Source organism: Triturus cristatus, chromosome 6 (genome assembly GCF_964204655.1).
Source record: "Triturus cristatus chromosome 6, aTriCri1.1, whole genome shotgun sequence".
NCBI lineage: Eukaryota > Metazoa > Chordata > Amphibia > Caudata > Salamandridae > Triturus > Triturus cristatus.
Window position 1 is genome coordinate 100,791,431 of NC_140589.1, and position 26,624 is coordinate 100,818,054.

The 26,624-nt window shown below is 43.3% G+C and overlaps 25 non-coding genes across 25 annotated transcripts; all 25 read right to left on the reverse strand.

The window, feature by feature from the left end:
• Nucleotides 1-207: 207 nt before the first annotated feature.
• On the reverse strand, nt 208-290 carry TRNAL-UAG (transfer RNA leucine (anticodon UAG)). The gene has a single exon. It is a non-coding gene; the product is annotated as a tRNA-Leu (tRNA).
• A 1,028-nt stretch (nt 291-1,318) lies between these two features.
• Nucleotides 1,319-1,401, reverse strand: TRNAL-AAG (transfer RNA leucine (anticodon AAG)). The gene has a single exon. It is a non-coding gene; the product is annotated as a tRNA-Leu (tRNA).
• Nucleotides 1,402-3,403: 2,002 nt separating this feature from the next.
• TRNAL-AAG (transfer RNA leucine (anticodon AAG)) lies at nt 3,404-3,486 on the reverse strand. Its single transcript has one exon. It is a non-coding gene; the product is annotated as a tRNA-Leu (tRNA).
• A 186-nt stretch (nt 3,487-3,672) lies between these two features.
• TRNAL-CAG (transfer RNA leucine (anticodon CAG)) lies at nt 3,673-3,755 on the reverse strand. The gene has a single exon. It is a non-coding gene; the product is annotated as a tRNA-Leu (tRNA).
• A 2,008-nt stretch (nt 3,756-5,763) lies between these two features.
• On the reverse strand, nt 5,764-5,846 carry TRNAL-CAG (transfer RNA leucine (anticodon CAG)). Its single transcript has one exon. It is a non-coding gene; the product is annotated as a tRNA-Leu (tRNA).
• Nucleotides 5,847-6,478: 632 nt separating this feature from the next.
• TRNAL-UAG (transfer RNA leucine (anticodon UAG)) lies at nt 6,479-6,561 on the reverse strand. Its single transcript has one exon. It is a non-coding gene; the product is annotated as a tRNA-Leu (tRNA).
• Nucleotides 6,562-7,585: 1,024 nt separating this feature from the next.
• On the reverse strand, nt 7,586-7,668 carry TRNAL-UAG (transfer RNA leucine (anticodon UAG)). The gene has a single exon. It is a non-coding gene; the product is annotated as a tRNA-Leu (tRNA).
• Nucleotides 7,669-7,854: 186 nt separating this feature from the next.
• TRNAL-CAG (transfer RNA leucine (anticodon CAG)) lies at nt 7,855-7,937 on the reverse strand. Its single transcript has one exon. It is a non-coding gene; the product is annotated as a tRNA-Leu (tRNA).
• A 632-nt stretch (nt 7,938-8,569) lies between these two features.
• Nucleotides 8,570-8,652, reverse strand: TRNAL-UAG (transfer RNA leucine (anticodon UAG)). The gene has a single exon. It is a non-coding gene; the product is annotated as a tRNA-Leu (tRNA).
• Nucleotides 8,653-9,676: 1,024 nt separating this feature from the next.
• TRNAL-AAG (transfer RNA leucine (anticodon AAG)) lies at nt 9,677-9,759 on the reverse strand. The gene has a single exon. It is a non-coding gene; the product is annotated as a tRNA-Leu (tRNA).
• Nucleotides 9,760-10,660: 901 nt separating this feature from the next.
• On the reverse strand, nt 10,661-10,743 carry TRNAL-UAG (transfer RNA leucine (anticodon UAG)). Its single transcript has one exon. It is a non-coding gene; the product is annotated as a tRNA-Leu (tRNA).
• Nucleotides 10,744-12,036: 1,293 nt separating this feature from the next.
• TRNAL-CAG (transfer RNA leucine (anticodon CAG)) lies at nt 12,037-12,119 on the reverse strand. The gene has a single exon. It is a non-coding gene; the product is annotated as a tRNA-Leu (tRNA).
• A 632-nt stretch (nt 12,120-12,751) lies between these two features.
• On the reverse strand, nt 12,752-12,834 carry TRNAL-UAG (transfer RNA leucine (anticodon UAG)). Its single transcript has one exon. It is a non-coding gene; the product is annotated as a tRNA-Leu (tRNA).
• Nucleotides 12,835-14,127: 1,293 nt separating this feature from the next.
• On the reverse strand, nt 14,128-14,210 carry TRNAL-CAG (transfer RNA leucine (anticodon CAG)). Its single transcript has one exon. It is a non-coding gene; the product is annotated as a tRNA-Leu (tRNA).
• A 1,739-nt stretch (nt 14,211-15,949) lies between these two features.
• On the reverse strand, nt 15,950-16,032 carry TRNAL-AAG (transfer RNA leucine (anticodon AAG)). The gene has a single exon. It is a non-coding gene; the product is annotated as a tRNA-Leu (tRNA).
• A 186-nt stretch (nt 16,033-16,218) lies between these two features.
• TRNAL-CAG (transfer RNA leucine (anticodon CAG)) lies at nt 16,219-16,301 on the reverse strand. The gene has a single exon. It is a non-coding gene; the product is annotated as a tRNA-Leu (tRNA).
• Nucleotides 16,302-18,040: 1,739 nt separating this feature from the next.
• Nucleotides 18,041-18,123, reverse strand: TRNAL-UAG (transfer RNA leucine (anticodon UAG)). The gene has a single exon. It is a non-coding gene; the product is annotated as a tRNA-Leu (tRNA).
• Nucleotides 18,124-18,309: 186 nt separating this feature from the next.
• On the reverse strand, nt 18,310-18,392 carry TRNAL-CAG (transfer RNA leucine (anticodon CAG)). Its single transcript has one exon. It is a non-coding gene; the product is annotated as a tRNA-Leu (tRNA).
• A 632-nt stretch (nt 18,393-19,024) lies between these two features.
• On the reverse strand, nt 19,025-19,107 carry TRNAL-UAG (transfer RNA leucine (anticodon UAG)). The gene has a single exon. It is a non-coding gene; the product is annotated as a tRNA-Leu (tRNA).
• A 1,028-nt stretch (nt 19,108-20,135) lies between these two features.
• Nucleotides 20,136-20,218, reverse strand: TRNAL-AAG (transfer RNA leucine (anticodon AAG)). The gene has a single exon. It is a non-coding gene; the product is annotated as a tRNA-Leu (tRNA).
• Nucleotides 20,219-22,220: 2,002 nt separating this feature from the next.
• On the reverse strand, nt 22,221-22,303 carry TRNAL-AAG (transfer RNA leucine (anticodon AAG)). The gene has a single exon. It is a non-coding gene; the product is annotated as a tRNA-Leu (tRNA).
• Nucleotides 22,304-22,489: 186 nt separating this feature from the next.
• TRNAL-CAG (transfer RNA leucine (anticodon CAG)) lies at nt 22,490-22,572 on the reverse strand. The gene has a single exon. It is a non-coding gene; the product is annotated as a tRNA-Leu (tRNA).
• Nucleotides 22,573-24,580: 2,008 nt separating this feature from the next.
• Nucleotides 24,581-24,663, reverse strand: TRNAL-CAG (transfer RNA leucine (anticodon CAG)). The gene has a single exon. It is a non-coding gene; the product is annotated as a tRNA-Leu (tRNA).
• Nucleotides 24,664-25,295: 632 nt separating this feature from the next.
• Nucleotides 25,296-25,378, reverse strand: TRNAL-UAG (transfer RNA leucine (anticodon UAG)). The gene has a single exon. It is a non-coding gene; the product is annotated as a tRNA-Leu (tRNA).
• Nucleotides 25,379-26,402: 1,024 nt separating this feature from the next.
• TRNAL-UAG (transfer RNA leucine (anticodon UAG)) lies at nt 26,403-26,485 on the reverse strand. Its single transcript has one exon. It is a non-coding gene; the product is annotated as a tRNA-Leu (tRNA).
• Nucleotides 26,486-26,624: the final 139 nt, after the last annotated feature.

A 26,624-nucleotide genomic window follows, 5' to 3' on the forward strand; every position in this document is an offset into this window, starting at 1 on the left:
GACTCTTCCAGATGACCTCTTACATGGGTCCTATGCTCATTTGGTGAGGATTGCGCTTTGTCAGCAAGACGTTATAGAAACTAAATATATGAGAAACCCCATCTCTCTTGACAAGAGGAGAACGGAATAACGTGCCAGGTGAAGACCAACAGATGCAACTTCCATCAGATGTTAACCTGATAAAGGAGATTAAATCTCCAAAAGGCATGTCAGAAGTGGGATTCGAACCCACGCCTCCAAAGGAGACTGTGGCCTAAACACAGCGCCTTAGACCTCTCGGCCATCCTGACAGTATAGGCTTTTAAGAAATGAATAAAAGTTACTCAGAAACGTCTACCTCCATGCAAGCCTGAAATAATTTAAACCTTCAAACACAAGGTGCAACTTTATGCACAGGACAATAAACACAGAAGAACACATACAAAAGCACTTTATTTCACAGGTATACAGTTTTCATGCTTTTAGAACACCACATACCTCTCACCAGCTATTTAGGGTCCTGTATCCGACTCACAACATTTCCTTGCCTGCGACCTCTCTCTCTACACAAACAACTACAGCACAGGAAGTAGGAAGGCAATAGGAGGGGCAGTTTATGCAAATTTATGCTGCCAATGTGCCTTGCAGATTCATGTAGGATTTCTAGATCCTTGCTGGATACAAGAGAGTAGGACTTGTTCCAGATAAACTATCCCTAGCAGGGAAAGTCTGAGCACAGGCACTCTTTTGCTCTTTAGCCCCTGGCCTGGGACTCACCCTCACTTGCTGAGGCGTGAAATTATGCATACCAACTTTGCACAGAAGGTATGTTTGTGGTTGTTTGGGGATGGGTGGGAGGTCAAGAGCAGGGAAAAGCAGGTCTCCTTCACTACTAGACTCCTCTTCTATGCCTCCCTGCCATTCACTCACTCTGTCTTTGTTTCATTCTCTCCTTCCACAACACTCCTTCTCACTCACTCACTCGCTCTATCACTTGTATTTTTGCCCTTGCTCTGCATTCTATAGTGGAAACATCTCTTGAATGAAGCATCTGAAAATGACGTGACATAAAATTTAAAACCTCCCTATTGGAAACCTAAAACATCACAAGACTTAATGTAACCCATTTCTTTCATAAAAAAGATTTTTAAAGTACCCCACAAAAGAAATATAAAACACCACGAGTGCTAGAAGAATATTACATTAACGTTAAAGATAGAATAGGGCAAATGCATATGCAGTTGAAACTGAAGTTGGGTACTTATTCAGATATTATTTACATTGCCAATTTTTAGCTGAGATTCTAAAGGAACTGAGAGAGAAAATGGAATTCAAGTTTTGTCAGAAGTGGGATTCGAACCCACGCCTCCAGGAGAGACTGCGGCCTTAACGCAGCGCCTTAGACCACTCGGCCATCCTGACCCCATGCTGCTTTTTCATCTAAAGGGTGAGAAATATATTAGGAACCAAAAAATGCACAGAGCTTAGGCCAATAGTGGCTAGAGCAAGAAAAAAACTCACTGCACTCTTCCAAGAAGACAATCCTATAAGCCCCTGCGAGGGAAATGATCGTATTTCTCAAGAAAAAAAGTAGAGTAAACACAGGACTGTCAGAAGTGGGATTTGAACCCACACCTCCAGAGGAGACTGCGACCTGAACGCAGCGCCTTAGACCACTCTGCCATCCTGACTTGCTTTCCCAGCATCTTCCAGAGGCCAGACAGCCATGCAGGTGAGGTACTGAAAAGGAATGCCCTCAATTTATTTATCCTATTATATGCACTTCCAACAGATCTTTGAACAATCTGTACAGAGCAGGACCTATGGAGAACTCTTTAGAACTTTGAGGCGAACAAAGAGAAAGTGCTATTCACCAGCCACTTGAACGGCTCAAAGCTGCTTTGAAATTGAGACAATAGCCACCTCTTGGCTGGCTAAAGCAATTTCAACAAGGGATCTCAAAGTCACAACATAGGGTGGAGTATGCAAATTTAAGCAGCCCCTGATCAAAGCCCTGAGGAAATTGCTGTAAGTGTGCTGGAGTCCAGTTGTCTACCAGATGCATGGTATTCTTCCAAATTTGCAGGGCCCGTCTGGCCAGGGCATACAAGAGCATGACTCTTCCAGATGACCTCTTACATGGGTCCTATGCTCATTTGGTAAGGATTGCTCTTTGTCAGCAAGACGTTATAGAACCTAAATATATGAGAAACCCCATCTCTCTTGACAAGAGGAGAACGGAATAACGTGCCAGGTGAAGACCAACAGATGCAACTTCCATCAGATGTTAACCTGATAAAGGAGATTAAATCTCCAAAAGGCATGCCAGAAGTGGGATTCGAACCCATGCCTCCAAAGGAGACTGTGGCCTAAACACAGCACCTTAGACCTCTCGGCCATCCTGACAGTATAGACTTTTAAGAAATGAATAAAAGTTACTCAGAAACGTCTACCTCCATGCAAGCCTGAAATAATTTAAACCTTCAAACACAAGGTGCAACTTTATGCACAGGACAATAAACACAGAAGAACACATACGAAAGCACTTTATTTCACAGGTATACAGTTTTCATGCTTTTAGAACACCACATACCTCTCACCAGCTATTTAGGGTCCTGTATCCGACTCACAACATTTCCTTGCCTGCGACCTCTCTCTCTACACAAACAACTACAGCACAGGAAGTAGGAAGGCAATAGGTGGGGCAGTTAATGCAAATTTATGCTGCCAATGTACCTTGCAGATTCATGCAGGATTTCTAGATCCTTGCTGGATACAAGAGAGTAGGCCTTGTTCCAGATAAACTATCCCTAGCAGGGAAAGTCTGAGCACAGGCACTCTTTTGCTCTTTAGCCCCTGGCCTGGGACTCACCCTCACTTGCTGAGGCATGAAATTCTGCATACCAACTTTGCACAGAAGGTATGTTTGTGGTTGTTTGGGGATGGGTGGGAGGTCAAGAGCAGGGAAAAGCAGGTCTCCTTCACTACTAGACTCCTCTTCTATGCATCCCTGCCATTCACTCACTCTGTCTTTGTTTCATTCTCTTCTTCCACAACACTCCTTCTCACTCACTCGCTCTATCACTTGTATTTTTGCCCTTGCTCTGCATTCTATAGTGGAAACATCTCTTGAATGAAGCATCTGAAAATGACGTGACATAAAATTTAAAACCTCCTTATTGGAAACCTAAAACATCACAAGACTTAATGTAACCCATTTCTTTCATAAAAAAGATTTTTAAAGTACCCCACAAAAGAAATATAAAACACCACGAGTGCTAGAAGAATATTACATTAACGTTAAAGATAGAATAGGGCAAATGCATTTGAAACTGAAGTTTGGTACTTATTCAGCTATTATTTACATTGCCAATTTTTAGCTGAGATTCTAAAGGAACTGAGAGAGAAAATGGAATTCAAGTTTTGTCAGAAGTGGGATTCGAACCCACGCCTCCATGAGAGACTGCGGCCTTAACGCAGCGCCTTAGACCACTCGGCCATCCTGACCCCATGCTGCTCTTTCATCTAAAGTGTGAGAAAGATATTAGGAACCAAAAAATGCACAGAGCTTAGGCCAATAGTGGCTAGAGCAAGAAAAAAACTCACTGCACTCTTCCAAGAAGACAATCCTATAAGCCACTGCGAGGGAAATTATCATATTTCTCAAGAAAAAAAGTAGAGTAAACACAGGATTGTCAGAAGTGGGATTTGAACCCACGCCTCCAGAGGAGACTGCGACCTGAACGCAGCGCCTTAGACCACTCGGCCATCCGGACTTGCTTTCCCAGCATCTACCAGAGGCCAAACAGCCATGCAGGTGAGGTACTGAAAAGGAATGCCCTCAATTTACTTATCCTATTATATGCACTTCCAACAGATCTTTGAACAATCTGTACAGAGCAGGACCTATGGAGAACTCTTTAGAACTTTGAGGCGAACAAAGAGAAAGTGCTATTCACCAGCCACTTGAACGGCTCAAAGCTGCTTTGAAATTGAGACAATAGCCACCTCTTGGCTGGCTAAAGCAATTTCAACAAAGGATCTCAAAGTCACAACATAGGGTGGAGTATGCAAATTTAAGCAGCCTCTGATCAAAGCCCTAAGGAAATTGCTGTAAGTGTGCTGGAGTCCAGTTGTCTACCAGATGCATGGCATTCTTCCAAATTTGCAGGGCCCGTCTGGCCAGGGCATACAAGAGCATGACTCTTCCAGATGACCTCTTACATGGGTCCTATGCTCATTTGGTAAGGATTGCGCTTTGTCAGCAAGACGTTATAGAACCTAAATATATGAGAAACCCCATCTCTCTTGACAAGAGGAGAACGGAATAACGTGCCAGGTGAAGACCAACAGATGCAACTTCCATCAGATGTTAACCTGATAAAGGAGATTAAATCTCCAAAAGGCATGCCAGAAGTGGGATTCGAACCCATGCCTCCAAAGGAGACTGTGGCCTAAACACAGCACCTTAGACCTCTCGGCCATCCTGACAGTATAGGCTTTTAAGAAATGAATAAAAGTTACTCAGAAACGTCTACCTCCATGCAAGCCTGAAATAATTTAAACCTTCAAACACAAGGTGCAACTTTATGCACAGGACAATAAACACAGAAGAACACATACGAAAGCACTTTATTTCACAGGTATACAGTTTTCATGCTTTTAGAACACCACATACCTCTCACCAGCTATTTAGGGTCCTGTATCCGACTCACAACATTTCCTTGCCTGCGACCTCTCTCTCTACACAAACAACTACAGCACAGGAAGTAGGAAGGCAATAGGTGGGGCAGTTTATGCAAATTTATGCTGCCAATGTGCCTTGCAGATTCATGCAGGATTTCTAGATCCTTGCTGGATACAAGAGAGTAGGCCTTGTTCCAGATAAACTATCCCTAGCAGGGAAAGTCTGAGCACAGGCACTCTTTTGCTCTTTAGCCCCTGGCCTGGGACTCACCCTCACTTGCTGAGGCGTGAAATTCTGCATACCAACTTTGCACAGAAGGTATGTTTGTGGTTGTTTGGGGATGGGTGGGAGGTCAAGAGCAGGGAAAAGCAGGTCTCCTTCACTACTAGACTCCTCTTCTATGCCTCCCTGCTATTCACTCACTCTGTCTTTGTTTCATTCTCTCCTTCCACAATACTCCTTCTCACTCACTCGCTCTATCACTTGTATTTTTGCCCTTGCACTGCATTCTATAGTGGAAACATCTCTTGAATGAAGCATCTGAAAATGACGTGACATAAAATTTAAAACCTCCTTATTGGAAACCTAAAACATCACAAGACTTAATGTAACCCATTTCTTTCATAAAAAAGATTTTTAAAGTACCCCACAAAAGAAATATAAAACACCACGAGTGCTAGAAGAATATTACATTAACGTTAAAGATAGAATAGGGCAAATGCATTTGCAGTTGAAACTGAAGTTTGGTACTTATTCAGATATTATTTACATTGCCAATTTTTAGCTGAGATTCTAAAGGAACTGAGAGAGAAAATGGAATTCAAGTTTTGTCAGAAGTGGGATTTGATCCCACGCCTCCAGGAGAGACTGCGGCCTTAACTCAGCGCCTTAGACCACTCGGCCATCCTGACCCCATGCTGATTTTTCATCTAAAGGGTGAGAAAGATATTAGGAACCAAAAAATGCACAGAGCTTAGGCCAATAGTGGCTAGAGCAAGAAAAAAACTCACTGCACTCTTCCAAGAAGACAATCCTATAAGCCACTGCGAGGGAAATGATCATATTTCTCAAGAAAAAAAGTAGAGTAAACACAGGACTGTCAGAAGTGGGATTTGAACCCACGCCTCCAGAGGAGACTGCGACCTGAACGCAGCGCCTTAGACCACTCGGCCATCCTGACTTGCTTTCCCAGCATCTTCCAGAGGCCAGACAGCCATGCAGGTGAGGTAGTGAAAAGGAATGCCCTCAATTTATTTATCCTATTATATGCACTTCCAACAGATCTTTGAACAATCTGTACAGAGCAGGACCTATGGAGAACTCTTTAGAACTTTGAGGCGAACAAAGAGAAAGTGCTATTCACCAGCCACTTGAACGGCTCAAAGCTGCTTTGAAATTGAGACAATAGCCACCTCTTGGCTGGCTAAAGCAATTTCAACAAGGGATCTCAAAGTCACAACATAGGGTGGAGTATGCAAATTTAAGCAGCCGCTGATCAAAGCCCTAAGGAAATTGCTGTAAGTGTGCTGGAGTCCAGTTGTCTACCAGATGCATGGCATTCTTCCAAATTTGCAGGGCCCGTCTGGCCAGGGCATACAAGAGCATGACTCTTCCAGATGACCTCTTACATGGGTCCTATGCTCATTTGGTAAGGATTGCGCTTTGTCAGCAAGACGTTATAGAACCTAAATATATGAGAAACCCCATCTCTCTTGACAAGAGGAGAACGGAATAACGTGCCAGGTGAAGACCAACAGATGCAACTTCCATCAGATGTTAACCTGATAAAGGAGATTAAATCTCCAAAAGGCATGTCAGAAGTGGGATTCGAACCCACGCCTCCAAAGGAGACTGTGGCCTAAACACAGCACCTTAGACCTCTCGGCCATCCTGACAGTATAGGCTTTTAAGAAATGAATAAAAGTTACTCAGAAACGTCTACCTCCATGCAAGCCTGAAATAATTTAAACCTTCAAACACAAGGTGCAACTTTATGCACAGGACAATAAACACAGAAGAACACATACGAAAGCACTTTATTTCACAGGTATACAGTTTTCATGCTTTTAGAACACCACATACCTCTCACCAGCTATTTAAGGTCCTGTATCCGACTCACAACATTTCCTTGCCTGCGACCTCTCTGTCTACACAAACAACTACAGCACAGGAAGTAGGAAGGCAATAGGTGGGGCAGTTTATGCAAATTTATGCTGCCAATGTGCCTTGCAGATTCATGCAGGATTTCTAGATTCTTGCTGGATACAAGAGAGTAGGCCTTGTTCCAGATAAACTATCCGTAGCAGGGAAAGTCTGAGCACAGGCACTCTTTTGCTCTTTAGCCCCTGGCCTGGGACTCACCCTCACTTGCTGAGGAGTGAAATTCTGCATGCCAACTTTGCACAGAAGGTATGTTTGTGGTTGTTTGGGGATGGGTGGGAGGTCAAGAGCAGGGAAAAGCAGGTCTCCTTCACTACTAGACTCCTCTTCTATGCCTCCCTGCCATTCACTCACTCTGTCTTTGTTTCATTCTCTCCTTCCACAACACTCCTTCTCACTCACTCGCTCTATCACTTGTATTTTTGCCCTTGCTCTGCATTCAATAGTGGAAACATCTCTTGAATGAAGCATCTGAAAATGACGTGACATAAAATTTAAAACCTCCTTATTGGAAACCTAAAACATCACATGACTTAATGTAACCCATTTCTTACATAAAAAAGATTTTTAAAGTACCCCACAAAAGAAATATAAAACACCACGAGTGCTAGAAGAATATTACATTAACGTTAAAGATAGAATAGGGCAAATGCATTTGCAGTTGAAACTGAAGTTTGGTACTTATTCAGATATTATTTACATTGCCAATTTTTAGCTGAGATTCTAAAGGAACTGAGAGAGAAAATGGAATTCAAGTTTTGTCAGAAGTGGGATTCGAACCCACGCCTCCAGCAGAGACTGCGGCCTAAACGCAGCACCTTAGACCACTCGGCCATCCTGACCCCATGCTACTTTTTCATCTAAAGGGTGAGAAAGATATTAGGAACCAAAAAATGCACAGAGCTTAGGCCAATAGTGGCTAGAGCAAGAAAAAAACTCACTGCACTCTTCCAAGAAGACAATCCTATAAGCCACTGCGAGGGAAATGATCATATTTCTCAAGAAAATAATTAGAGTAAACACAGGACTGTCAGAAGTGGGATTTGAACCCACGCCTCCAGAGGAGATTGCGACCTGAACGCAGCGCCTTAGACCACTCGGCCATCCTGACTTGCTTTCCCAGCATCTTCCAGAGGCCAGACAGCCACGCAGGTGAGGTACTGAAAAGGAATGCCCTCAATTTATTTATCCTATTATATGCACTTCCAACAGATCTTTGAACAATCTGTACAGAGCAGGACCTATGGAGAACTCTTTAGAACTTTGAGGCGAACAAAGAGAAAGTGCTATTCACCAGCCACTTGAACGGTTCAAAGCTGCTTTGAAATTGAGACAATAGCCACCTCTTGGCTGGCTAAAGCAATTTCAACAAGGGATCTCAAAGTCACAACATAGGGTGGAGTATGCAAATTTAAGCAGCCCCTGATCAAAGCCCTAAGGAAATTGCTGTAAGTGTGCTGAAGTCCAGTTGTCTACCAGATGCATGGCATTCTTCCAAATTTGCAGGGCCCGTCTGGCCAGGGCATACAAGAGCATGACTCTTCCAGATGACCTCTTACATGGGTCCTATGCTCATTTGGTGAGGATTGCGCTTTGTCAGCAAGACGTTATAGAAACTAAATATATGAGAAACCCCATCTCTCTTGACAAGAGGAGAACGGAATAACGTGCCAGGTGAAGACCAACAGATGCAACTTCCATCAGATGTTAACCTGATAAAGGAGATTAAATCTCCAAAAGGCATGTCAGAAGTGGGATTCGAACCCACGCCTCCAAAGGAGACTGTGGCCTAAACACAGCGCCTTAGACCTCTCGACCATCCTGACAGTATAGGCTTTTAAGAAATGAATAAAAGTTACTCAGAAACGTCTACCTCCATGCAAGCCTGAAATAATTTAAACCTTCAAACACAAGGTGCAACTTTATGCACAGGACAATAAACACAGAAGAACACATACAAAAGCACTTTATTTCACAGGTATACAGTTTTCATGCTTTTAGAACACCACATACCTCTCACCAGCTATTTAGGGTCCTGTATCCGACTCACAACATTTCCTTGCCTGCGACCTCTCTCTCTACACAAACAACTACAGCACAGGAAGTAGGAAGGCAATAGGAGGGGCAGTTTATGCAAATTTATGCTGCCAATGTGCCTTGCAGATTCATGCAGGATTTCTAGATCCTTGCTGGATACAAGAGAGTAGGACTTGTTCCAGATAAACTATCCCTAGCAGGGAAAGTCTGAGCACAGGCACTCTTTTGCTCTTTAGCCCCTGGCCTGGGACTCACCCTCACTTGCTGAGGCGTGAAATTATGCATACCAACTTTGCACAGAAGGTATGTTTGTGGTTGTTTGGGGATGGGTGGGAGGTCAAGAGCAGGGAAAAGCAGGTCTCCTTCAGTACTAGACTCCTCTTCTATGCCTCCCTGCCATTCACTCACTCTGTCTTTGTTTCATTCTCTCCTTCCAGAACACTCCTTCTCACTCACTCGCTCTATCACTTGTATTTTTGCCCTTGCTCTGCATTCTATAGTGGAAACATCTCTTGAATGAAGCATCTGAAAATGACGTGACATAAAATTTAAAACCTCCCTATTGGAAACCTAAAACATCACAAGACTTAATGTAACCCATTTCTTTCATAAAAAAGATTTTTAAAGTACCCCACAAAAGAAATATAAAACACCACGAGTGCTAGAAGAATATTACATTAACGTTAAAGATAGAATAGGGCAAATGCATATGCAGTTGAAACTGAAGTTGGGTACTTATTCAGATATTATTTACATTGCCAATTTTTAGCTGAGATTCTAAAGGAACTGAGAGAGAAAATGGAATTCAAGTTTTGTCAGAAGTGGGATTCGATCCCACGCCTCCAGGAGAGACTGCGGCCTTAACGCAGCGCCTTAGACCACTCGGCCATCCTGACCCCATGCTGCTTTTTCATCTAAAGGGTGAGAAATATATTAGGAACCAAAAAATGCACAGAGCTTAGGCCAATAGTGGCTAGAGCAAGAAAAAAACTCACTGCACTCTTCCAAGAAGACAATCCTATAAGCCACTGCGAGGGAAATGATCGTATTTCTCAAGAAAAAAAGTAGAGTAAACACAGGACTGTCAGAAGTGGGATTTGAACCCACACCTCCAGAGGAGACTGCGACCTGAACGCAGCGCCTTAGACCACTCTGCCATCCTGACTTGCTTTCCCAGCATCTTCCAGAGGCCAGACAGCCATGCAGGTGAGGTACTGAAAAGGAATGCCCTCAATTTATTTATCCTATTATATGCACTTCCAACAGATCTTTGAACAATCTGTACAGAGCAGGACCTATGGAGAACTCTTTAGAACTTTGAGGCGAACAAAGAGAAAGTGCTATTCACCAGCCACTTGAACGGCTCAAAGCTGCTTTGAAATTGAGACAATAGCCACCTCTTGGCTGGCTAAAGCAATTTCAACAAAGGATCTCAAAGTCACAACATAGGGTGGAGTATGCAAATTTAAGCAGCCTCTGATCAAAGCCCTAAGGAAATTGCTGTAAGTGTGCTGGAGTCCAGTTGTCTACCAGATGCATGGCATTCTTCCAAATTTGCAGGGCCCGTCTGGCCAGGGCATACAAGAGCATGACTCTTCCAGATGACCTCTTACATGGGTCCTATGCTCATTTGGTAAGGATTGCGCTTTGTCAGCAAGACGTTATAGAACCTAAATATATGAGGAACCCCATCTCTCTTGACAAGAGGAGAACGGAATAACGTGCCAGGTGAAGACCAACAGATGCAACTTCCATCAGATGTTAACCTGATAAAGGAGATTAAATCTCCAAAAGGCATGCCAGAAGTGGGATTCGAACCCACGCCTCCAAAGGAGACTGTGGCCTAAACACAGCACCTTAGACCTCTCGGCCATCCTGACAGTATAGACTTTTAAGAAATGAATAAAAGTTACTCAGAAACGTCTACCTCCATGCAAGCCTGAAATAATTTAAACCTTCAAACACAAGGTGCAACTTTATGCACAGGACAATAAACACAGAAGAACACATACGAAAGCACTTTATTTCACAGGTATACAGTTTTCATGCTTTTAGAACACCACATACCTCTCACCAGCTATTTAGGGTCCTGTATCCGACTCACAACATTTCCTTGCCTGCGACCTCTCTCTCTACACAAACAACTACAGCACAGGAAGTAGGAAGGCAATAGGTGGGGCAGTTTATGCAAATTTATGCTGCCAATGTGCCTTGCAGATTCATGCAGGATTTCTAGATCCTTGCTGGATACAAGAGAGTAGGCCTTGTTCCAGATAAGCTATCCCTAGCAGGGAAAGTCTGAGCACAGGCACTCTTTTGCTCTTTAGCCCATGGCCTGGGACTCACCCTCACTTGCTGAGGCATGAAATTCTGCATACCAACTTTGCACAGAAGGTATGTTTGTGGTTGTTTGGGGATGGGTGGGAGGTCAAGAGCAGGGAAAAGCAGGTCTCCTTCACTACTAGACTCCTCTTCTATGCCTCCCTGCTATTCACTCACTCTGTCTTTGTTTCATTCTCTCCTTCCACAATACTCCTTCTCACTCACTCGCTCTATCACTTGTATTTTTGCCCTTGCACTGCATTCTATAGTGTAAACATCTCTTGAATGAAGCATCTGAAAATGACGTGACATAAAATTTAAAACCTCCTTATTGGAAACCTAAAACATCACAAGACTTAATGTAACCCATTTCTTTCATAAAAAAGATTTTTAAAGTACCCCACAAAAGAAATATAAAACACCACGAGTGCTAGAAGAATATTACATTAACGTTAAAGATAGAATAGGGCAAATGCATTTGCAGTTGAAACTGAAGTTTGGTACTTATTCAGATATTATTTACATTGCCAATTTTTAGCTGAGATTCTAAAGGAACTGAGAGAGAAAATGGAATTCAAGTTTTGTCAGAAGTGGGATTTGATCCCACGCCTCCAGGAGAGACTGCGGCCTTAACTCAGCGCCTTAGACCACTCGGCCATCCTGACCCCATGCTGCTTTTTCATCTAAAGGGTGAGAAAGATATTAGGAACCAAAAAATGCACAGAGCTTAGGCCAATAGTGGCTAGAGCAAGAAAAAAACTCACTGCACTCTTCCAAGAAGACAATCCTATAAGCCACTGCGAGGGAAATGATCATATTTCTCAAGAAAAAAAGTAGAGTAAACACAGGACTGTCAGAAGTGGGATTTGAACCCACGCCTCCAGAGGAGACTGCGACCTGAACGCAGCGCCTTAGACCACTCGGCCATCCTGACTTGCTTTCCCATCATCTTCCAGAGGCCAGACAGCCATGCAGGTGAGGTAGTGAAAAGGAATGCCCTCAATTTATTTATCCTATTATATGCACTCCCAACAGATCTTTGAACAATCTGTACAGAGCAGGACCTATGGAGAACTCTTTAGAACTTTGAGGCGAACAAAGAGAAAGTGCTATTCACCAGCCACTTGAACGGCTCAAAGCTGCTTTGAAATTGAGACAATAGCCACCTCTTGGCTGGCTAAAGCAATTTCAACAAGGGATCTCAAAGTCACAACATAGGGTGGAGTATGCAAATTTAAGCAGCCCCTGATCAAAGCCCTAAGGAAATTGCTGTAAGTGTGCTGGAGTCCAGTTGTCTACCAGATGCATGGCATTCTTCCAAATTTGCAGGGCCCGTCTGGCCAGGGCATACAAGAGCATGACTCTTCCAGATGACCTCTTACATGGGTCCTATGCTCATTTGGTAAGGATTGCGCTTTGTCAGCAAGACGTTATAGAACCTAAATATATGAGAAACCCCATCTCTCTTGACAAGAGGAGAACGGAATAACGTGCCAGGTGAAGACCAACAGATGCAACTTCCATCAGATGTTAACCTGATAAAGGAGATTAAATCTCCAAAAGGCATGTCAGAAGTGGGATTCGAACCCACGCCTCCAAAGGAGACTGTGGCCTAAACACAGCACCTTAGACCTCTCGGCCATCCTGACAGTATAGGCTTTTAAGAAATGAATAAAAGTTACTCAGAAACGTCTACCTCCATGCAAGCCTGAAATAATTTAAACCTTCAAACACAAGGTGCAACTTTATGCACAGGACAATAAACACAGAAGAACACATACGAAAGCACTTTATTTCACAGGTATACAGTTTTCATGCTTTTAGAACACCACATACCTCTCACCAGCTATTTAAGGTCCTGTATCCGACTCACAACATTTCCTTGCCTGCGACCTCTCTCTCTACACAAACAACTACAGCACAGGAAGTAGGAAGGCAATAGGTGGGGCAGTTTATGCAAATTTATGCTGCCAATGTACCTTGCAGATTCATGCAGGATTTCTAGATCCTTGCTGGATACAAGAGAGTAGGCCTTGTTCCAGATAAACTATCCCTAGCAGGGAAAGTCTGAGCACAGGCACTCTTTTGCTCTTTAGCCCCTGGCCTGGGACTCACCCTCACTTGCTGAGGCGTGAAATTCTGCATACCAACTTTGCACAGAAGGTATGTTTGTGGTTGTTTGGGGATGGGTGGGAGGTCAAGAGCAGGGAAAAGCAGGTCTCCTTCACTACTAGACTCCTCTTCTATGCATCCCTGCCATTCACTCACTCTGTCTTTGTTTCATTCTCTTCTTCCACAACACTCCTTCTCACTCACTCGCTCTATCACTTGTATTTTTGCCCTTGCTCTGCATTCTATAGTGGAAACATCTCTTGAATGAAGCATCTGAAAATGACGTGACATAAAATTTAAAACCTCCTTATTGGAAACCTAAAACATCACAAGACTTAATGTAACCCATTTCTTTCATAAAAAAGATTTTTAAAGTACCCCACAAAAGAAATATAAAACACCACGAGTGCTAGAAGAATATTACATTAACGTTAAAGATAGAATAGGGCAAATGCATTTGCAGTTGAAACTGAAGTTTGGTACTTATTCAGATATTATTTACATTGCCAATTTTTAGCTGAGATTCTAAAGGAACTGAGAGAGAAAATGGAATTCAAGTTTTGTCAGAAGTTGGATTTGAACCCACGCCTCCAGGAGAGACTGCGGCCTTAACGCATCGCCTTAGACCACTGGGCCATCCTGACCGCATGCTGCTTTTTCATCTAAAGGGTGAGAAATATATTAGGAACCAAAAAATGCACAGAGCTTAGGCCAATAGTGGCTAGAGCAAGAAAAAAACTCACTGCACTCTTCCAAGAAGACAATCCTATAAGCCACTGCGAGGGAAATGATCATATTTCTCAAGAAAAAAAGGAGAGTAAACACAGTACTGTCAGAAGTGGGATTTGAACCCACGCCTCCAGAGGAGACTGCGACCTGAACGCAGCGCCTTAGACCACTCGGCCATCCTGACTTGCTTTCCCAGCATCTTCCAGAGGCCAGACAGCCATGCAGGTGAGGTACTGAAAAGGAATGCCCTCAATTTATTTATCCTATTATATGCACTTCCAACAGATCTTTGAACAATCTGTACAGAGCAGGACCTATGGAGAACTCTTTAGAACTTTGAGGCAAACAAAGAGAAAGTGCTATTCACCAGCCACTTGAACGGCTCAAAGCTGCTTTGAAATTGAGACAATAGCCACCTCTTGGCTGGCTAAAGCAATTTCAACAAGGGATCTCAAAGTCACAACATAGGGTGGAGTATGCAAATTTAAGCAGCCCCTGATCAAAGCCCTGAGGAAATTGCTGTAAGTGTGCTGGAGTCCAGTTGTCTACCAGATGCATGGCATTCTTCCAAATTTGCAGGGCCCGTCTGGCCAGGGCATACAAGAGCATGACTCTTCCAGATGACCTCTTACATGGGTCCTATGCTCATTTGGTAAGGATTGCGCTTTGTCAGCAAGACGTTATAGAACCTAAATATATGAGAAACCCCATCTCTCTTGACAAGAGGAGAACGGAATAACGTGCCAGGTGAAGACCAACAGATGCAACTTCCATCAGATGTTAACCTGATAAAGGAGATTAAATTTCCAAAATGCATGTCAGAAGTGGGATTCGAACCCACGCCTCCAAAGGAGACGGTGGCCTAAACACAGCAACTTAGACCTCTCGGCCATCTTGACAGTATAGGCTTTTAAGAAATGAATAAAAGTTACTCAGAAACGTCTACCTCCATGCAAGCCTGAAATAATTTAAACCTTCAAACACAAGGTGCAACTTTATGCACAGGACAATAAACACAGAAGAACACATACGAAAGCACTTTATTTCACAGGTATACAGTTTTCATGCTTTTAGAACACCACATACCTCTCACCAGCTAATTAGGGTCCTGTATCCGACTCACAACATTTCCTTGCCTGCGACCTCTCTCTCTACACAAACAACTACAGCACAGGAAGTAGGAAGGCAATAGGAGGGGCAGTTTATGCAAATTTATGCTGCCAATGTGCCTTGCAGATTCATGCAGGATTTCTATATCCTTGCTGGATACAAGAGAGTAGGCCTTGTTCCAGATAAACTATCCCTAGCAGGGAAAGTCTGAGCACAGGCACTCTTTTGCTCTTTAGCCCCTGGCCTGGGACTCACCCTCACTTGCTGAGGCGTGAAATTCTGCATACCAACTTTGCACAGAAGGTATGTTTGTGGTTGTTTGGGGATGGGTGGGAGGTCAAGAGCAGGGAAAAGCAGGTCTCCTTCACTACTAGACTCCTCTTCTATGCCTCCCTGCCATTCACTCACTCTGTCTTTGTTTCATTCTCTCCTTCCACAACACTCCTTCTCACTCACTCGCTCTATCACTTGTATTTTTGCCCTTGCTCTGCATTCTATAGTGGAAACATCTCTTGAATGAAGCATCTGAAAATGACGTGACATAAAATTCAAAACCTCCTTATTGGAAACCTAAAACATCACAAGACTTAATGTAACCCATTTCTTTCATAAAAAAGATTTTTAAAGTACCCCACAAAAGAAATATAAAACACCACGAGTGCTAGAAGAATATTACATTAACGTTAAAGATAGAATAGGGCAAATGCATTTGCAGTTGAAACTGAAGTTTGGTACTTATTCAGATATTATTTACATTGCCAATTTTTAGCTGAGATTCTAAAGGAACTGAGAGAGAAAATGGAATTCAAGTTTTGTCAGAAGCGGGATTCGAACCCACGCCTCCATGAGAGACTGCGGCCTTAACGCAGCGCCTTAGACCACTCGGCTATCCCGACCCCATGCTGCTTTTTCATCTAAAGGGTGAAAAAGATATTAGGAACCAAAAAATGCACAGAGCTTGTGCCAATAGTGGCTAGAGCAAGAAAAAAACTCACTGCACTCTTCCAAGAAGACAATCCTATAAGCCACTGCGAGGGAAATGATCATATTTCTCAAGAAAAAAAGTAGAGTAAACACAGGGCTGTCAGAAGTGGGATTTGAACCCACGCCTCCAGAGGAGACTGCGACCTGAACGCAGCGCCTTAGACCACTCGGCCATCCTGACTTGCTTTCCCAGCATCTTCCAGAGGCCAAACAGCCATGCAAGTGAGGTACTGAAAAGGAATGCCCTCAATTTACTTATCCTATTATATGCACTTCCAACAGATCTTTGAACAATCTGTACAGAGCAGGACCTATGGAGAACTCTTTAGAACTTTGAGGCGAACAAACAGAAAGTGCTATTCACCAGCCACTTGAACGGCTCAAAGCTGCTTTGAAATTGAGACAATAGCCACCTCTTGGCTGGCTAAAGCAATTTCAACAAAGGATGTCAAAGTCACAACATAGGGTGGAGTATGCAAATTTAAGCAGCCCCTGATCAAAGCCCTAAAGAAATTGCTGTAAGTGTGCTGGAGTCCAGTTGTCTACCAGATGCATGTCATTCTTCCAAATTTGCAGGGCCCGTCTGGCCAGGGCATACAAGAGCATGACTCTTCCAGATGACCTCTTACATGGGTCCTATGCTCATTTGGTAAGGATTGCGCTTTGTCAGCAAGACGTTATAGAACCTAAATATATGAGAAACCCCATCTCTCTTGACAAGAGGAGAACGGAATAACGTGCCAGGTGAAGACCAACAGATGCAACTTCCATCAGATGTTAACCTGATAAAGGAGATTAAATCTCCAAAAGGCATGCCAGAAGTGGGATTCGAACCCATGCCTCCAAAGGAGACTGTGGCCTAAACACAGCACCTTAGACCTCTCGGCCATCCTGACAGTATAGGCTTTTAAGAAATGAATAAAAGTTACTCAGAAACGTCTACCTCCATGCAAGCCTGAAATAATTTAAACCTTCAAACACAAGGTGCAACTTTATGCACAGGACAATAAACACAGAAGAACACATACGAAAGCACTTTATTTCACAGGTATACAGTTTTCATGCTTTTAGAACACCACATACCTCTCACCAGCTAATTAGGGTCCTGTATCCGACTCACAACATTTCCTTGCCTGCGACCTCTCTCTCTACACAAACAACTACAGCACAGGAAGTAGGAAGGCAATAGGTGGGGCAGTTTATGCAAATTTATGCTGCCAATGTGCCTTGCAGATTCATGCAGGATTTCTAGATCCTTGCTGGATACAAGAGAGTAGGCCTTGTTCCAGATAAACTATCCCTAGCAGGGAAAGTCTGAGCGCAGGCACTCTTTTGCTCTTTAGCCCCTGGCCTGGGACTCACCCTCACTTGCTGAGGCGTGAAATTCTGCATACCAACTTTGCACAGAAGGTATGTTTGTGGTTGTTTGGGGATGGGTGGGAGGTCAAGAGCAGGGAAAAGCAGGTCTCCTTCACTACTAGACTCCTCTTCTATGCCTCCCTGCTATTCACTCACTCTGTCTTTGTTTCATTCTCTCCTTCCACAATACTCCTTCTCACTCACTCGCTCTATCACTTGTATTTTTGCCCTTGCACTGCATTCTATAGTGGAAACATCTCTTGAATGAAGCATCTGAAAATGACGTGACATAAAATTTAAAACCTCCTTATTGAAAACCTAAAACATCACAAGACTTAATGTAACCCATTTCTTTCATAAAAAAGATTTTTAAAGTACCCCACAAAAGAAATATAAAACACCACGAGTGCTAGAAGAATATTACATTAACGTTAAAGATAGAATAGGGCAAATGCATTTGCAGTTGAAACTGAAGTTTGGTACTTATTCAGATATTATTTACATTGCCAATTTTTAGCTGAGATTCTAAAGGAACTGAGAGAGAAAATGGAATTCAAGTTTTGTCAGAAGTGGGATTCGAACCCACGCCTCCAGCAGAGACTGCGGCCTAAACGCAGCACCTTAGACCACTCGGCCATCCTGACCCCATGCTACTTTTTCATCTAAAGGGTGAGAAAGATATTAGGAACCAAAAAATGCACAGAGCTTAGGCCAATAGTGGCTAGAGCAAGAAAAAAACTCACTGCACTCTTCCAAGAAGACAATCCTATAAGCCACTGCGAGGGAAATGATCATATTTCTCAAGAAAATAATTAGAGTAAACACAGGACTGTCAGAAGTGGGATTTGAACCCACGCCTCCAGAGGAGATTGCGACCTGAACGCAGCGCCTTAGACCACTCGGCCATCCTGACTTGCTTTCCCAGCATCTTCCAGAGGCCAGACAGCCACGCAGGTGAGGTACTGAAAAGGAATGCCCTCAATTTATTTATCCTATTATATGCACTTCCAACAGATCTTTGAACAATCTGTACAGAGCAGGACCTATGGAGAACTCTTTAGAACTTTGAGGCGAACAAAGAGAAAGTGCTATTCACCAGCCACTTGAACGGTTCAAAGCTGCTTTGAAATTGAGACAATAGCCACCTCTTGGCTGGCTAAAGCAATTTCAACAAGGGATCTCAAAGTCACAACATAGGGTGGAGTATGCAAATTTAAGCAGCCCCTGATCAAAGCCCTAAGGAAATTGCTGTAAGTGTGCTGAAGTCCAGTTGTCTACCAGATGCATGGCATTCTTCCAAATTTGCAGGGCCCGTCTGGCCAGGGCATACAAGAGCATGACTCTTCCAGATGACCTCTTACATGGGTCCTATGCTCATTTGGTGAGGATTGCGCTTTGTCAGCAAGACGTTATAGAAACTAAATATATGAGAAACCCCATCTCTCTTGACAAGAGGAGAACGGAATAACGTGCCAGGTGAAGACCAACAGATGCAACTTCCATCAGATGTTAACCTGATAAAGGAGATTAAATCTCCAAAAGGCATGTCAGAAGTGGGATTCGAACCCACGCCTCCAAAGGAGACTGTGGCCTAAACACAGCGCCTTAGACCTCTCGGCCATCCTGACAGTATAGGCCTTTAAGAAATGAATAAAAGTTACTCAGAAACGTCTACCTCCATGCAAGCCTGAAATAATTTAAACCTTCAAACACAAGGTGCAACTTTATGCACAGGACAATAAACACAGAAGAACACATACAAAAGCACTTTATTTCACAGGTATACAGTTTTCATGCTTTTAGAACACCACATACCTCTCACCAGCTATTTAGGGTCCTGTATCCGACTCACAACATTTCCTTGCCTGCGACCTCTCTCTCTACACAAACAACTACAGCACAGGAAGTAGGAAGGCAATAGGAGGGGCAGTTTATGCAAATTTATGCTGCCAATGTGCCTTGCAGATTCATGTAGGATTTCTAGATCCTTGCTGGATACAAGAGAGTAGGACTTGTTCCAGATAAACTATCCCTAGCAGGGAAAGTCTGAGCACAGGCACTCTTTTGCTCTTTAGCCCCTGGCCTGGGACTCACCCTCACTTGCTGAGGCGTGAAATTATGCATACCAACTTTGCACAGAAGGTATGTTTGTGGTTGTTTGGGGATGGGTGGGAGGTCAAGAGCAGGGAAAAGCAGGTCTCCTTCACTACTAGACTCCTCTTCTATGCCTCCCTGCCATTCACTCACTCTGTCTTTGTTTCATTCTCTCCTTCCACAACACTCCTTCTCACTCACTCACTCGCTCTATCACTTGTATTTTTGCCCTTGCTCTGCATTCTATAGTGGAAACATCTCTTGAATGAAGCATCTGAAAATGACGTGACATAAAATTTAAAACCTCCCTATTGGAAACCTAAAACATCACAAGACTTAATGTAACCCATTTCTTTCATAAAAAAGATTTTTAAAGTACCCCACAAAAGAAATATAAAACACCACGAGTGCTAGAAGAATATTACATTAACGTTAAAGATAGAATAGGGCAAATGCATATGCAGTTGAAACTGAAGTTGGGTACTTATTCAGATATTATTTACATTGCCAATTTTTAGCTGAGATTCTAAAGGAACTGAGAGAGAAAATGGAATTCAAGTTTTGTCAGAAGTGGGATTCGAACCCACGCCTCCAGGAGAGACTGCGGCCTTAACGCAGCGCCTTAGACCACTCGGCCATCCTGACCCCATGCTGCTTTTTCATCTAAAGGGTGAGAAATATATTAGGAACCAAAAAATGCACAGAGCTTAGGCCAATAGTGGCTAGAGCAAGAAAAAAACTCACTGCACTCTTCCAAGAAGACAATCCTATAAGCCCCTGCGAGGGAAATGATCGTATTTCTCAAGAAAAAAAGTAGAGTAAACACAGGACTGTCAGAAGTGGGATTTGAACCCACACCTCCAGAGGAGACTGCGACCTGAACGCAGCGCCTTAGACCACTCTGCCATCCTGACTTGCTTTCCCAGCATCTTCCAGAGGCCAGACAGCCATGCAGGTGAGGTACTGAAAAGGAATGCCCTCAATTTATTTATCCTATTATATGCACTTCCAACAGATCTTTGAACAATCTGTACAGAGCAGGACCTATGGAGAACTCTTTAGAACTTTGAGGCGAACAAAGAGAAAGTGCTATTCACCAGCCACTTGAACGGCTCAAAGCTGCTTTGAAATTGAGACAATAGCCACCTCTTGGCTGGCTAAAGCAATTTCAACAAGGGATCTCAAAGTCACAACATAGGGTGGAGTATGCAAATTTAAGCAGCCCCTGATCAAAGCCCTGAGGAAATTGCTGTAAGTGTGCTGGAGTCCAGTTGTCTACCAGATGCATGGTATTCTTCCAAATTTGCAGGGCCCGTCTGGCCAGGGCATACAAGAGCATGACTCTTCCAGATGACCTCTTACATGGGTCCTATGCTCATTTGGTAAGGATTGCTCTTTGTCAGCAAGACGTTATAGAACCTAAATATATGAGAAACCCCATCTCTCTTGACAAGAGGAGAACGGAATAACGTGCCAGGTGAAGACCAACAGATGCAACTTCCATCAGATGTTAACCTGATAAAGGAGATTAAATCTCCAAAAGGCATGCCAGAAGTGGGATTCGAACCCATGCCTCCAAAGGAGACTGTGGCCTAAACACAGCACCTTAGACCTCTCGGCCATCCTGACAGTATAGACTTTTAAGAAATGAATAAAAGTTACTCAGAAACGTCTACCTCCATGCAAGCCTGAAATAATTTAAACCTTCAAACACAAGGTGCAACTTTATGCACAGGACAATAAACACAGAAGAACACATACGAAAGCACTTTATTTCACAGGTATACAGTTTTCATGCTTTTAGAACACCACATACCTCTCACCAGCTATTTAGGGTCCTGTATCCGACTCACAACATTTCCTTGCCTGCGACCTCTCTCTCTACACAAACAACTACAGCACAGGAAGTAGGAAGGCAATAGGTGGGGCAGTTAATGCAAATTTATGCTGCCAATGTACCTTGCAGATTCATGCAGGATTTCTAGATCCTTGCTGGATACAAGAGAGTAGGCCTTGTTCCAGATAAACTATCCCTAGCAGGGAAAGTCTGAGCACAGGCACTCTTTTGCTCTTTAGCCCCTGGCCTGGGACTCACCCTCACTTGCTGAGGCATGAAATTCTGCATACCAACTTTGCACAGAAGGTATGTTTGTGGTTGTTTGGGGATGGGTGGGAGGTCAAGAGCAGGGAAAAGCAGGTCTCCTTCACTACTAGACTCCTCTTCTATGCATCCCTGCCATTCACTCACTCTGTCTTTGTTTCATTCTCTTCTTCCACAACACTCCTTCTCACTCACTCGCTCTATCACTTGTATTTTTGCCCTTGCTCTGCATTCTATAGTGGAAACATCTCTTGAATGAAGCATCTGAAAATGACGTGACATAAAATTTAAAACCTCCTTATTGGAAACCTAAAACATCACAAGACTTAATGTAACCCATTTCTTTCATAAAAAAGATTTTTAAAGTACCCCACAAAAGAAATATAAAACACCACGAGTGCTAGAAGAATATTACATTAACGTTAAAGATAGAATAGGGCAAATGCATTTGAAACTGAAGTTTGGTACTTATTCAGCTATTATTTACATTGCCAATTTTTAGCTGAGATTCTAAAGGAACTGAGAGAGAAAATGGAATTCAAGTTTTGTCAGAAGTGGGATTCGAACCCACGCCTCCATGAGAGACTGCGGCCTTAACGCAGCGCCTTAGACCACTCGGCCATCCTGACCCCATGCTGCTCTTTCATCTAAAGTGTGAGAAAGATATTAGGAACCAAAAAATGCACAGAGCTTAGGCCAATAGTGGCTAGAGCAAGAAAAAAACTCACTGCACTCTTCCAAGAAGACAATCCTATAAGCCACTGCGAGGGAAATTATCATATTTCTCAAGAAAAAAAGTAGAGTAAACACAGGATTGTCAGAAGTGGGATTTGAACCCACGCCTCCAGAGGAGACTGCGACCTGAACGCAGCGCCTTAGACCACTCGGCCATCCGGACTTGCTTTCCCAGCATCTACCAGAGGCCAAACAGCCATGCAGGTGAGGTACTGAAAAGGAATGCCCTCAATTTACTTATCCTATTATATGCACTTCCAACAGATCTTTGAACAATCTGTACAGAGCAGGACCTATGGAGAACTCTTTAGAACTTTGAGGCGAACAAAGAGAAAGTGCTATTCACCAGCCACTTGAACGGCTCAAAGCTGCTTTGAAATTGAGACAATAGCCACCTCTTGGCTGGCTAAAGCAATTTCAACAAAGGATCTCAAAGTCACAACATAGGGTGGAGTATGCAAATTTAAGCAGCCTCTGATCAAAGCCCTAAGGAAATTGCTGTAAGTGTGCTGGAGTCCAGTTGTCTACCAGATGCATGGCATTCTTCCAAATTTGCAGGGCCCGTCTGGCCAGGGCATACAAGAGCATGACTCTTCCAGATGACCTCTTACATGGGTCCTATGCTCATTTGGTAAGGATTGCGCTTTGTCAGCAAGACGTTATAGAACCTAAATATATGAGAAACCCCATCTCTCTTGACAAGAGGAGAACGGAATAACGTGCCAGGTGAAGACCAACAGATGCAACTTCCATCAGATGTTAACCTGATAAAGGAGATTAAATCTCCAAAAGGCATGCCAGAAGTGGGATTCGAACCCATGCCTCCAAAGGAGACTGTGGCCTAAACACAGCACCTTAGACCTCTCGGCCATCCTGACAGTATAGGCTTTTAAGAAATGAATAAAAGTTACTCAGAAACGTCTACCTCCATGCAAGCCTGAAATAATTTAAACCTTCAAACACAAGGTGCAACTTTATGCACAGGACAATAAACACAGAAGAACACATACGAAAGCACTTTATTTCACAGGTATACAGTTTTCATGCTTTTAGAACACCACATACCTCTCACCAGCTATTTAGGGTCCTGTATCCGACTCACAACATTTCCTTGCCTGCGACCTCTCTCTCTACACAAACAACTACAGCACAGGAAGTAGGAAGGCAATAGGTGGGGCAGTTTATGCAAATTTATGCTGCCAATGTGCCTTGCAGATTCATGCAGGATTTCTAGATCCTTGCTGGATACAAGAGAGTAGGCCTTGTTCCAGATAAACTATCCCTAGCAGGGAAAGTCTGAGCACAGGCACTCTTTTGCTCTTTAGCCCCTGGCCTGGGACTCACCCTCACTTGCTGAGGCGTGAAATTCTGCATACCAACTTTGCACAGAAGGTATGTTTGTGGTTGTTTGGGGATGGGTGGGAGGTCAAGAGCAGGGAAAAGCAGGTCTCCTTCACTACTAGACTCCTCTTCTATGCCTCCCTGCTATTCACTCACTCTGTCTTTGTTTCATTCTCTCCTTCCACAATACTCCTTCTCACTCACTCGCTCTATCACTTGTATTTTTGCCCTTGCACTGCATTCTATAGTGGAAACATCTCTTGAATGAAGCATCTGAAAATGACGTGACATAAAATTTAAAACCTCCTTATTGGAAACCTAAAACATCACAAGACTTAATGTAACCCATTTCTTTCATAAAAAAGATTTTTAAAGTACCCCACAAAAGAAATATAAAACACCACGAGTGCTAGAAGAATATTACATTAACGTTAAAGATAGAATAGGGCAAATGCATTTGCAGTTGAAACTGAAGTTTGGTACTTATTCAGATATTATTTACATTGCCAATTTTTAGCTGAGATTCTAAAGGAACTGAGAGAGAAAATGGAATTCAAGTTTTGTCAGAAGTGGGATTTGATCCCACGCCTCCAGGAGAGACTGCGGCCTTAACTCAGCGCCTTAGACCACTCGGCCATCCTGACCCCATGCTGATTTTTCATCTAAAGGGTGAGAAAGATATTAGGAACCAAAAAATGCACAGAGCTTAGGCCAATAGTGGCTAGAGCAAGAAAAAAACTCACTGCACTCTTCCAAGAAGACAATCCTATAAGCCACTGCGAGGGAAATGATCATATTTCTCAAGAAAAAAAGTAGAGTAAACACAGGACTGTCAGAAGTGGGATTTGAACCCACGCCTCCAGAGGAGACTGCGACCTGAACGCAGCGCCTTAGACCACTCGGCCATCCTGACTTGCTTTCCCAGCATCTTCCAGAGGCCAGACAGCCATGCAGGTGAGGTAGTGAAAAGGAATGCCCTCAATTTATTTATCCTATTATATGCACTTCCAACAGATCTTTGAACAATCTGTACAGAGCAGGACCTATGGAGAACTCTTTAGAACTTTGAGGCGAACAAAGAGAAAGTGCTATTCACCAGCCACTTGAACGGCTCAAAGCTGCTTTGAAATTGAGACAATAGCCACCTCTTGGCTGGCTAAAGCAATTTCAACAAGGGATCTCAAAGTCACAACATAGGGTGGAGTATGCAAATTTAAGCAGCCGCTGATCAAAGCCCTAAGGAAATTGCTGTAAGTGTGCTGGAGTCCAGTTGTCTACCAGATGCATGGCATTCTTCCAAATGTGCAGGGCCCGTCTGGCCAGGGCATACAAGAGCATGACTCTTCCAGATGACCTCTTACATGGGTCCTATGCTCATTTGGTAAGGATTGCGCTTTGTCAGCAAGACGTTATAGAACCTAAATATATGAGAAACCCCATCTCTCTTGACAAGAGGAGAACGGAATAACGTGCCAGGTGAAGACCAACAGATGCAACTTCCATCAGATGTTAACCTGATAAAGGAGATTAAATCTCCAAAAGGCATGTCAGAAGTGGGATTCGAACCCACGCCTCCAAAGGAGACTGTGGCCTAAACACAGCACCTTAGACCTCTCGGCCATCCTGACAGTATAGGCTTTTAAGAAATGAATAAAAGTTACTCAGAAACGTCTACCTCCATGCAAGCCTGAAATAATTTAAACCTTCAAACACAAGGTGCAACTTTATGCACAGGACAATAAACACAGAAGAACACATACGAAAGCACTTTATTTCACAGGTATACAGTTTTCATGCTTTTAGAACACCACATACCTCTCACCAGCTATTTAAGGTCCTGTATCCGACTCACAACATTTCCTTGCCTGCGACCTCTCTGTCTACACAAACAACTACAGCACAGGAAGTAGGAAGGCAATAGGTGGGGCAGTTTATGCAAATTTATGCTGCCAATGTGCCTTGCAGATTCATGCAGGATTTCTAGATTCTTGCTGGATACAAGAGAGTAGGCCTTGTTCCAGATAAACTATCCGTAGCAGGGAAAGTCTGAGCACAGGCACTCTTTTGCTCTTTAGCCCCTGGCCTGGGACTCACCCTCACTTGCTGAGGAGTGAAATTCTGCATGCCAACTTTGCACAGAAGGTATGTTTGTGGTTGTTTGGGGATGGGTGGGAGGTCAAGAGCAGGGAAAAGCAGGTCTCCTTCACTACTAGACTCCTCTTCTATGCCTCCCTGCCATTCACTCACTCTGTCTTTGTTTCATTCTCTCCTTCCACAACACTCCTTCTCACTCACTCGCTCTATCACTTGTATTTTTGCCCTTGCTCTGCATTCAATAGTGGAAACATCTCTTGAATGAAGCATCTGAAAATGACGTGACATAAAATTTAAAACCTCCTTATTGGAAACCTAAAACATCACATGACTTAATGTAACCCATTTCTTACATAAAAAAGATTTTTAAAGTACCCCACAAAAGAAATATAAAACACCACGAGTGCTAGAAGAATATTACATTAACGTTAAAGATAGAATAGGGCAAATGCATTTGCAGTTGAAACTGAAGTTTGGTACTTATTCAGATATTATTTACATTGCCAATTTTTAGCTGAGATTCTAAAGGAACTGAGAGAGAAAATGGAATTCAAGTTTTGTCAGAAGTGGGATTCGAACCCACGCCTCCAGCAGAGACTGCGGCCTAAACGCAGCACCTTAGACCACTCGGCCATCCTGACCCCATGCTACTTTTTCATCTAAAGGGTGAGAAAGATATTAGGAACCAAAAAATGCACAGAGCTTAGGCCAATAGTGGCTAGAGCAAGAAAAAAACTCACTGCACTCTTCCAAGAAGACAATCCTATAAGCCACTGCGAG